Source organism: Nerophis ophidion, linkage group LG19 (genome assembly GCF_033978795.1).
Source record: "Nerophis ophidion isolate RoL-2023_Sa linkage group LG19, RoL_Noph_v1.0, whole genome shotgun sequence".
NCBI lineage: Eukaryota > Metazoa > Chordata > Actinopteri > Syngnathiformes > Syngnathidae > Nerophis > Nerophis ophidion.
The window spans coordinates 32305723-32317894 of record NC_084629.1 but is presented as its reverse complement, the minus strand read 5'-3'; positions in this window follow the sequence as shown (position 1 = coordinate 32317894).

Sequence of the window (12172 nt, the reverse complement as noted above, 5' to 3'; positions counted from 1 at the left end):
ACACCGCCTTCCACCCGAATGCAGCTGAGATAGGTTCCAGTGACCCCCCGTCACACCAAAATGGACAAGCGGTAGAAATGGATGCAGCAAAGAGGACCTTTTGTAATTCGAAACATGTTTTGTTGATGACATTCTTATACCAAACAAATATTGCCACAATCGATTGAAATTGAAAATCGTGTTGAATTGAGAAATCCATTTTGAATTGAAGCGTCCCCCTAAGAATCGGACCTGTAAATCATGAGTTGCAAGATTCACATCCTTGGTAGCAAACAACATTTTAAAGCTCTTACAGACATAGATAAAACCGCACCGATGCAGACACTTTGTGAGACGTCAAAATTTTATCAGGAGGTTGCCTACAGCCATTTCTTGTCATGCCAAAGGTTTTTTAACCAAATTAGAGACCCCTTCTGTTGTTATTTGCTTCCATAGACCACGCACCTGGCGACTGTAGGAGACTGCTGTCATTTGAATAGAGGTGTTAATTAGAGCATTTACAGTATTTGTCATGCAGGTGTAAAAAGAAAAGCATCCACTTATTGAAACAGGTCATACCTTTGGAAGGGGTGTTGCAAAATAGCCACAAAAAGCAAAGATTTATTGAGTTCTTGTGGGATGTACTGTACTGACATCACCCATAACCACAGTTCAAACTCTGACGTTTTGTGCCACTTTAGAGGTAGAAATTTGGCCACAATGATAACTACATTTATGCTCCAATCCACATGTCACATTTGTCTTGTTTCCAGTGAAATCAACTTTGCTAATGCGGTTTTGTTTGCCTGAACGGGCCCGACTGAAATCTGATGTGCATCAAACAACTTGTGAGTTGAGCGTTGGTCCACTTGTGTGGTTCGGTTAATTTGAGATCAGCTATCAACGCTACACGGACCAATAAGTGAATATGTCAGCAAAACACATGCAGAAATGACAATTATGTGCAAAATGTGCTGTCTTTGCTCTCGCCCTGTGTTTATGGTGCTCTTTGAAAGTATATTGGAGAATTTTTTTGTGAAATCTAAGCTTGTGAATATAGCAGAATACAAAAAAAAATATGTATTTAACCCAGTGGATGGGAATTTCAGAGTGGAGTCCCAAAAGCTTCTTGATAGTATATTTTAGAAGCTTTGCATGAAATCTAGAAAGGGAAGCATAGCAAAATAAAAAAAATAACCTATGTATTTAAGTTACTTTACATAGTATGTCTCCACAGCTCATTAAAAATATATTTTAGAAGCTTTTTGATAAAAACAAAGCAGGGAAATAGACATTAGCAGAATATGAAAATAACCTACATGTCATCCCAGTTGACGGCATAGTTTGGTTTGGAATGTTGGAGATACATATTGTGGAATGTTATAAAAGCTCTTTAAAATTATATTTCAACAGCTTTTTGTGAAATCTAAGATGGGAAGTATAGTAGAATATAAAACCGGATCATGTTTTTGTATTTTCTGCTAGTTTTGGACTCCATTAGTTCCTGTTTTTTGTGGACCCTTGTTTGTTTTAGGTTCCATGATGACTCCATGAGTTCCTGTTTTCACTTCGTTGTTTGTTTTGGCACCTTGGTTACTCATTGTGTTCACCTGTCTCTGATTAATGCTTGCCCGCTCACCTGTTTCCCGAGCACTAATCAGAGGCAGAATTTAAGCCCGTCTTTGCCAGCCAGTTGCCCTGGTGTCATTGTTCGTTTCACGCTCTGTTCTTGCCACGGTAAGTCTTGCTTGTTTCATGCAATGCCTCTGTTCTTTTCATGTCATGCCAAGTAAGTTTCATGTCATACCAAAGACTATAAAAATGGGACCCATTGCCTCCCTGCTCGGCACTCAGCATCAAGGGTTGGAATTGGGGGTTAAATCACCATAGATGATTCCCGGGCGCGGCACCGCTGCTGCCCACTGCTCCCCTCACTTCCCAGTGGGTGATCAAGGAGATGGGTCAAATGCAGAGGACACATTTCACCACACCTAGTGTGTGTGTGACAATCATTGTTACTTTAAATTAAAGTTAACTTAACTCTTGTTTCATGTCCATAGTTCAGTCTGAAGTTGTGCTTTCAACTTGTGCGCCTTTTTGTTTTCACCTTTTTTGAGATTCAAGATTAAGTCATGTTTATACCTGCTACGGATATCCCGATACAACGTTTTCACTTCCGATATGATACCGATATTGTAGCCTTGAGTATTGGCCGATACCTTATTTTGTTGTAAAATGCAAAATAATAACCACTAATGCCAACATAATTATACAATTGAATAGAATACATTAAAAAATAGATTAGAAGACCCTGAAAAATAACCTAAATAAATCCAATTAAAAATAAAAAAAAACGTTTTAAAGTGCAAACAATTCAAGTTCACTTCAGTTATTTTTTTTACTTTCAGCATATGTTGGAAACAACTGTGGGTTGGGACAAAAACAACAAAAACAACACAATATTGTCCACTGTCCAACTGTTCTAAGTTAAGAGTTCACAGCTCCAGTTTCACTGACTGACTGTCCCCAAAACAATGTAGTAAGTACTCTTAGTCTTCACTGAAAAATAGTGTAAATACAATAAACATATCACTCTAATAAGAGAGCATAAAACAAATAATAATCAGTCAGTGCTGACTACCCTTACTACTCCTCCTCCTTCTCCACTTTCTGGAGTCCGAGCATAATGTGGAGATTTTTTTTTTAAAAGATAAGCATTTCGGCATGCTGTGCTGTCAGCCTGCTCCTGTGCTCCTCAATGATAATTGACGCTGTGCTGAAGAGCCTTTCACTCTGCACACTTGTGCAGGGAGCACAGAGGAATTTAGCTGCTGTTGCTGCCATGGTGTCCCCACCGAGCTTGGTTTAGGCTCCAGTAGTGTAAAGGGTTGCTCTTCCGTTCAATCGGAGCCTCACAGAAGTAGCTCTCCATTTCACAGATTGCCCCTGTGGTGATCTGGTCAGACGGACTTGCTGCTGTGCTCCTCTCCTCCAGTATTTCGTCAAATATGCTGCCAATGCTGCTGCTTGCACCCGCCATCCGTGGAGTCTTGTCCACTGGCTCGGTCACATCAGGTGGAGGCGTGGTCTTCAGCTCCTCTTCTACTTTACATACCGCTGCCTTTAACGCTGCTTTTGCAAGTCCCAGGTTTTCCGGGTTTGTGAAGTACTTGGCATAAATATAAAATATATAAAATAATGTAACATGCATATTTTAGTAATATAACCTGTAATCTTATTTTATGCAGTCACAACACAGTCACATAGGATAAAACCAACTCACTGTAAACAGTACAGTTTTTCTCATGTACATAAGATTAGGCTAAATAAATGTTTGAATTCAACATAAATTCCCTTACTTGTCTTTAAAACGTGGATCCAGCAGTGTTGCTACGGTGTAGAGGGGCTCGGATTCCACATGCCTGAAACATCTGTGAACTGCATCCAGAAGGTTGGCTTTCGTAGTTAGGATCCCATGATCATCTTCACTCTCCTTACTGAGAAACCTTACTAGTGCATTGACAGAGGGGATGACATCGGCTGTACTAGCAGATGCGGCACTGACTAGAGTTGTTAGTTCTTCAAAAGGTGTCAGAACCTTTGAGGTCTTCTCTAACAGCCCCCACTGGTTTGCTGTTAGAATGGCTGGCGGGGTGTGGTTTTCTTCAGATGAGTACGCATGCAGTGGCCTTTTTTTATGAATGAGGCTGTCAATAATGTACTTTGTACTGCTCCATCGTGTCTGGACATCATGTTGGAGACGTTTTGGTGTGACATTCAGCTCTATTTGCAGGTCTTCAAGGCTTGAGTAAGCCTTGGGGGAATGTTTGAAGTGGCCCACTATTTTTCTCCCGCTGGCTAGTGCATCAGTTACAGCTCGCTGTGACAAGACCCCTTCACGGACTACAAGCTGAAGAGTGTGAGCAAAACATCCTAAGCTTGATACACCTAGCTGATCCATTGCCTTTTTCATGTTGGCAGCATTGTCTCTTAAAACGACATGGACCTTATTTTTCTCAATCTTCCAGTCATGCAGCATCTTCTCCATGGGGCGCGTGATTGCATCAGCTGTGTGCGATCCCCTGAATTCACGTGCATGTAACACTGCTCTCTGCAGTGTGAAGTCAGTGTCCACCCAGTGCGCAGTCAGGCTTAACAGAGACAGCGGACGATGGTCTGAGCTCCAGATGTCTTTAGTGAAGCTTATAGCGTCTGCCTTCTCCACGTGTGCGGCAATAAACCTTTTAACCTCTTCATGCATCTGGGGTATAGTTTTGTCTACAATGTAGTGGCGGCTAGGAATAATGTAGCGAGGTTCGAGGTGCCCCATCATGCATTTAAACCCGACATTACTCACCACCTACAGGGGCTGGTCATCAAGCACAATAAACTGGACTATCTTTTCTGTTATGGCCCTTGCCTTTTTGCTGTCAAGTGGTAGTTTGTCACGTCTTGCAAAGCTTTCGGCCAGCATTGGGTGCGTAAGCACAAACAACAGTCAGGACCCCCCCCCCACCCCCCCCACCCAAAGGCGGAGGGAGGCTACCCTCTCGTTGCTGAAGCGAGCTAGAGGTTTGTTGCTTCGCCTTGCTGCTCTCGCGAAAATCGTCATGTTCTTTTTTGTGGTGTTTTTTCAAATGTGCGATGAGGTTGCTTGTATTGAACGTTCCCGGTTCTGACCCTCCACGGGACACTTGCACCTGACAAATGTGCCATTTAGCGGCAACATCTTTGTCCGAGTTTACGTTAAAATACTTCTACACAGCCGACATCACTACACTTTGCTGCAAGCACACGTGTTGTCGTTGATGTGATCAGGTGGGCTGTGCATGCTGGATCAGGGACACTCTTCTTCCGCGGCCGGCACCAACGTTAATTAAGGGGCATTGCCCCCACCTACTGTGGAGTGTGATCCAACCAGAGTAACCTGTTATAGAAGTGCTGCAGCGGTAAATGGACAGCTTATATCGGAGCGCTTATATCGGAGTTTTTAGATTCAGTCCAATAAAATCCAATACTCACTTTTTCGGCTAATATCGGACTGATTTCCGCTATCAATATCGGATCGGGACATCCCTAATACCTGCACACCATGTTCCGAATAGTCCGTCTGCCTTCCAGGGAGAACAACCCTGCAGCAAGCTGCGAACCCCCCCAATCTTGACCAAAACATACCCTACATATTCAACTCAGTGGACCAGAATTTTGTGAAGAATTCACAAAAAGCTCTTCAAAGGTACTGTATATTTTTGAAGCCTTTGGTTAAATATATAATAGCAGAATATAGAATTAACCAGCAAATGGCATTTTGGTTTATTGGCAATTTAAGATAATGTTACACAATCTGTTCAACCTATGAGTTACTTAACTTTATTTACATGACAAAAATACCAGTGTGAATGCTAAGCAAACTGCACTAAATATGCATCAAGCCTAAATTGTCAGGAATGCATGCAATCAAAACTATAAAGTAAACACTCTATAAAGTGTTCAGTCACTCTGCTGTTACGTCATTTACACAGTAATTTGCTACGCATCTTTATCTGTTGCCCCCGGTGACCAACTTTCCAAAGACAATTTTCTGTGACCTCCACTCTTCAAACTTTGGCATGTTTTTACTTTAGTGAAACATTTAAACGTGCTCAAAAATTCCATGCAGCTTGGAAACTTTAAATATTTGTCCAAAAAAACAGTTAGCATTTTACAGTTGTAAAAATGGAGATAAGTGGGTTATCGCCGCAGCAACTCATCACCAAAGACAGCGCTGACATCCCATGTCTGAGTTTACGACATTTGAGTTTGTCTGCATTCTTTTACGCCATCTTTGTTCACCATGAGGCAATGGTGGAATTTGCAGTGCAAACAGGAGTAAACACGGGAAGTTAGCCGTGCATGCTCTCAGAGTTCCTATGTGGAACTTTAACTAAAATCGTGATGATTCATTCAAATCTGTACCATGGAAGGTGAAGTGAATTATATTTATATAGTGCTTTTCTGTAGCGACTTAAAGCTGTGACGTCTTGGTGGCATTGTGGTGACGAGTGGTTCTCTCGTGGGTGCAGCGAAGATGGACACAGCGTGAGGTAGGAACAATAATTTATCTATACTAACTAAAACAGACTAAGAACCAAAAACACTTGCTTGAAGGCACTAACAAACAAAACAGAAAGCGCTAGCATGAGCTAGGGACAAACAACTGAAATAGCATGGAAGCTAATGTACACGAAAGTAGTTACCACAAGGCTGGAAAGAGCGACGTCAACTGTAGCATGAAGCAAACAAGAGTCCAAGAAAGAATGTCAAGCAAAGGCGGTCTTGAATTGGGAGATAGCTAATCAAGGGCAGGTGCGCATGATCAAAGGAGAGACAGGTGACACTAAATGGGTAACTATGACAACGGAACAAAACCAGGAAGTGCCACAAAGAACTGAGGAAGACAAATACATGACAGAATGTGATAACAAACAGAACCAAAACCAGAACATGCCATGATCCGAGACGTGGATCATGACAAAAGTGCTTTACATAGTGAAACCCATTATCTAACCCAATATCTAACTTACATTTAAACCAGTCTAGGTGCCCAAGGACACAACGGGAGTGACTAGGATGGTGGAAGCGGGCATCAAACCTGGAACCCTCAAGTTGCTGACACGGCCACTCTACTATACCGCCCCAATCAACAACTTAATTTTTAATGACAATAAGAGATAACTCATTTGACCTAATTTGGCCCCAAACGGTTCCTTTCATAAAAGTGAACAATCTTTTTTTTTCAAATCCAATAACGGCATTAAATCTTTTCAAAAATTCACATCTAATAACTAATCAAACACACCTTTTTGTTATGGCCTTTTTATTTACTTATTTTTTAACCTCTGATCATATTAACACAAAATATGCAGTATTCTAAAGTTGGTGTGGAGAGGGGCGTGTCCTACGCGTCCCTTGCGGGCGAGGCATGTGCAGGAGCCGGTCATGAAGCAGCAAACAGGTGAGCAGATAGCTCAGCTGGAACGAGTTGAAGGTGAAGGATCGGAAGCTGCAGGAAGAACCACCCGTCCTTTCGCTCCTAGCTGGTTGACGACTCGGCGCCCACCTCAGGAGCTACATCCTCACCTGCGCACAAATGGGGAGGAGGAACCCATGCAACTGGGGAGAGCCCGACTGACCCCAGACGAGCGACGCAAGCGGCTGATGGAGAGAAGATGCTTTTACTGTGGAGAGGGCGGCCATCTTGTCGTTTCGTGTCCAACCAAGGGGTCCCAGGCGGTGAGTCATGTTCCGGCTGTTCCTCAGATACCACGTATTCTTACCAAGATCACAATAACCCATCACACGACCACAATGCTAGAGGCGCTAATAGACTCTGGGGCAGATGAGAGCCTGATGGACTGGAGTTTAGCTAGGATACTAGTACTCAAGTCAGAACCACTAGCTAATCCCATTAGGGCCCGTTCTCTAAATGGAAAGGAGCTTTTCACCATCACACACATCAGTGAACCTTTCCAGATGAACATAGACGGCCACCAGGAACAAATTTGTCCATACGTGATTATTTCCCCCTCTCATTCGTTAATCTTGGGGTATCCATGGCTGTACCAGCATAACCCTCGTGTTGACTGGAAAACAGGGAAAATCATTTTATGGGGAAGGGAATGTACCCATAAATGTAATTTTTCTACTGTCCAAAAGAAAAATGTCAAGGAAATTAATATTTTTTCTGCCAATCCTGCTACAGACTCAGAATTCCCGGACCTGAATTCTGTCCCTCCCTGTTACCATCACCTCCGTCAAGTCTTCAGCAAGACTAAGGCTATGTCACTTCCCCCCCACCGTTCCTACGACTGTGCCATTGAGTTACTGCCCGGGGCCACTATTCCCAAGGGGCGCTTGTACTCTGTCTCTGGTCCAGAAAGAGCAGCCATGAATGATTATATCTCGGAATCATTGAAAGCTGGCTTGATCCGTCCATCGTTATCACCAGCAGGAGCAGGGTTCTTCTTTGTGAAGAAGACGGCTCGTTAAGACCTTGCATTGATTACAGCCCACTCAACGACATTACTATCAAGAACCGTTACCCTCTTCCCCTCATGTCTTCTGTCTTCGACCAACTCCAACAGGCCAAAATATTCACCAAACTGGACCTACGCAACGCTTACCATCTGGTCCGAATAAGAGAGGGAGACGAGTGGAAGACCGGATTCAACACACCCAGCGGCCACTATGAATACAGGGTCATGCCCTTTGGACTCACCAACGCCCCCGCCGTGTTCCAAGCAATGATCAATGAAGTTGTAAGAGACTTCCTGGACCATTTTGTGTACGTCTACCTTGACGATATATTGATTTATTCTCCTGATAGTTACACTCACCAAGTCCACGTAACTCAGGTCTTAAACAGACTCTTGGACAATGACTTGTATGTTAAAGCTGAAAAGAGTGTTTTTCATGTCGACACTGTCTCCTTCCTGGGCTTCATTGTAGCTCCTGGAAGAGTGCAGATGGATCCGGCTAAAGTGAGCGCTGTGGCCAATTGGCCTACCCCTGACAACCGCAAGAAGGTTCAGCAATTTTTGGGTTTTGCTAACTTTTACAGGCGGTTTGTCAGAAACTTCAGCGCAATAGCTGCTCCTCTCCATGCTCTCACCTCTCCCCAGGTGCGGTTCCACTGGTCTCTAGAGGCAGAGAGGGCCTTCCAGACACTCAAGCACCGCTTCACCTCAGCGCCCATCCTCACCATTCCAGACCCGCAGCGCCAGTTCGTCATGGAGGTGGACGCTTCTAATGGAGTTGGAGCGGTCCTGTCTCAACACTCTCACCAGGACGGCAAGATGCATCCCTGTGCCTTTCTGTCGCGGCGGCTGTCCAAAGCTGAAAGAAACTATGATGTTGGCAATCGTGAGTTGCTGGCGGTAAAGCTCGCCTGGAGGAATGGCGGCATTGGCTCGAGGGGGCCGAACACCCATTCATTGTCTGGACTGATCACAAAAATCTGGAATACATCAAGAAGGCTAAGAGAGTCAATTCTCGCCAGGCCAGGTGGGCGCTTTTTTTTAATCGCTTTTCCTTTTTGCTCTCCTACAGGCCGGGGTCCCGCAACGTCAAGCCAGATGCCCTGTCACCACTATTCGACCCCGAGCCTGAGGCCAAGCAACCTGAGACCATCCTTCCACTGAACTGTGTGGTAGGAGCGGTAACTTGGCCAATAGAAACTGAGGTAAAGCAAGCTAACGGTGTGGCCCCGCCACCTAGGGGATGTCCTGATAATCGATTGTTTGTCCCCATTGAGCTGCGTCCCCGGGTGATTCATTGGGCCCACACCTCGCTGCTTTCATGTCATCCGGGAGTTAAAAGAACTGTTTGTGATCTCCCGGCGGTTCTGGTGGCAAGCCATGGAGACCGAGGTCCGGGAGTACGTAGAGGCATGTTCGGTCTGTGCCAGGAACAAGACTTCTTCCAGGCCTCGCAGGGGACTTCTCCAGCCACTCCCCATCCCCTCCAGACCATGGTCAAACATCGCGATGGACTTCGTTACTGGGCTCCCGGTCTCACAAGGTAACACCACCGTTCTCACCGTGGTCGACAGATTCTCCAAGATGGTCAGATTCATTGCTTTGCCTAAATTACCATCCGCTAAGGAGATGGCAGAGATTATGATGACAAATGTGTTCAGAGTTCATGGATTCCCCAAAGACATTGTTTCAGACCGGGGGCCCCAATTTGTATCACGATTCTAGAGAGTTCTGCCGACTCATTGGAGCCAAGGCCAGCCTAACATCTGGATATCATCCGGAAGCCAATGGCCAGACCGAACGACTAAACCAGCAGCTGGAAACCGGCCTCCGGTGCTTGGTCTGCCAGAAGCCCTCCACATGGAGCAAGCACCTGGTCTGGGTAGAGTATGCGCACAATTCATTGCCTACATCAGCAACCGGCCTCTCTCCCTTTCATTGTGCTTTAGGGTACCAGCCCCCTCTTTCCAGAGAATGAGTTGGAAGTGTCGGTCCCATTCGCCCATGCCATGGTCAAACGTTGTCACTGTATCTGGGCAGCCGCCCGCCAGGTATTGAACAAACAAGGAGACCGGATGAAGCGGGCGGCAGACCGCAAAAGAAGGCCTGCGCCCACCTACCAGCCTGGTCAGAAAGTCTGGCTATCAGCCAAAGACCTGCGCCTCAAGGTTTCATCAAAAAAACTGGCACCACGTTTTGTAGGCCCATTCCCAATCCACAAACTCGTTGGGACTGCAGCGGTGCGTCTTCGTCTTCCCCGATCCCTCCGCGTCCATCCCACCTTCCACGTCAGTCAGATCAAACCAGCCAAAGAAAGCACCATGGTCCCAACCACCACGTCCCCTCCACCACCCGAAATGATCGAAGGCGGACCAGTCTACAAGGTTAAACGCTTGTTGGCAGTACGCAACCGAGGCCGTGGCAGACAATTCCTGGTGGATTGGGAAGGATATGGACCTAAGAGAGACAGTGGGTTCCATCCCGCCACATTGTCGACCCCACTCTCATTAGGGACTTCGATAGACTACACCCTGAGGTTCCTGGGCCGTCAGGAGCCGGCCTTAGACGGGGGGGTTCTGTCACACCTGGGTGAAGTATTGTCTGGGTTTTGTTTGGTTTCATGTTGTCTTGTCATTTCCTGTTTTATTTTGAAAGGTTAACTCTCCCTCTCGTTTCAGGTCACTTGCCCTTCCTCCTGTTTCACTGGTCTGATGTCTCTCCTGATTGCCTGATTGTGCCCACCTGTGTCACCCTCCCTCATGTGTATAAATGTCTGGTCTTCCTCTTGTCTTGTGCCAGAGTATATCGTCTTGCTATGTGCCTCCAGCCTTGTCCACAACCTTGAACCAAGTTTTGCTAAGTATTGCCTTGCCTTATTTATTGATATCTTTGTTTCTTCTGAGAAAGAGTGATTTTATTTGTTAAAGTTTTTTGGTCAAGAGTTTTGTGTCTAATTTCAGTGCTTTGCCTTCTTTTTTTTCCCCTCCTCTTGGAGCGCTTTAGTTTGTAGTTTTCTCAGCTTTTTATAGCGCACTTTCTGTTAAAAAGTTATTGTCTCCTCTGCGTGAGTGATTTACCTTTTTTTAGCTAATCATAGATTGTTGTTCTTTTGTTAGAAGATTTGTGTGTAATTTTGCTATTGCCTTTTTCCTCCCTACGGAGTGATTTTCTGTTTATTGCGTTTTGCCCATTTCTTTATCATAGATTCCATAGCCGCTTTGCTTTAATCACTCTGTTCAAAGAGATTTCAAAGAAAACTTAAATAAAGCCTGTGTCAATTGTCCCCCTTCTGCACCTGAGTCATCATTCTCGCCAAGGTTTAACAAGATGGAGTTTCTCTTTAAATATCCTTCTTGAAAATGGCCTTGCAAATATATATCTGCCACCTAATCAATGTTTTGTTCTCCTTTTTTGTGGGTCTACACTTCCCGCTTCCTGCTAAATTGCAACTTGTGAATGGATACTCACTTTGGAGTGACAAGTGAGTATCCAATCACACTCTCGTTAACATCAGGCTACCTAGATAGGCAACTGTCAACAACTCGTGATCTGATTGGCTATCGCAACTTTCTATCAACTGTATGAGTTCTCAAACTCATCTGCTAACGGACCCGGGTGTGGCTCTGCTGATCTGCTTAGCACCGCCGCGGCTCAAACCAGTGAGTATCCAACCGGACGTGTAAATATGACGTTCAACGTAAGGCCAGCTGGAAGGCCTTACTGACAATAACTCATGATCTGATTGGTTTTTGCAATTATTCTATATATGAGCCCGTTCACTTTCAGTGCACAGACGCCTGCATTGTTTATTCTGAACACCCCGGGCAGATTGGTACAGCATGGCAACATAAACTAACTGAATTTTAATTGGATAAAAACTCTGACTTTAAAACAACAGCACTGGAAGGAGTATAATATGACATGAAGAGAATATGAATACTTTTAGATATTTAGGACACGTAGATAAAAAAATGATTTTATCTGTGTAATTATGATCATGATTTCTAGGTATGTTAGGCCTGCAGAGAAGGCCGGCACACCACTGCATTTAGGACATCTGGCCTATTTTTCATAAATCATAGGCTCAATTTCTTCTGTGATTTTGGCCTTTTTTCATGCCAAAATGTTTTATTGAAATAGAGTTGTTGCTAAATGCGCATTTCTCAATTGATTCAAAC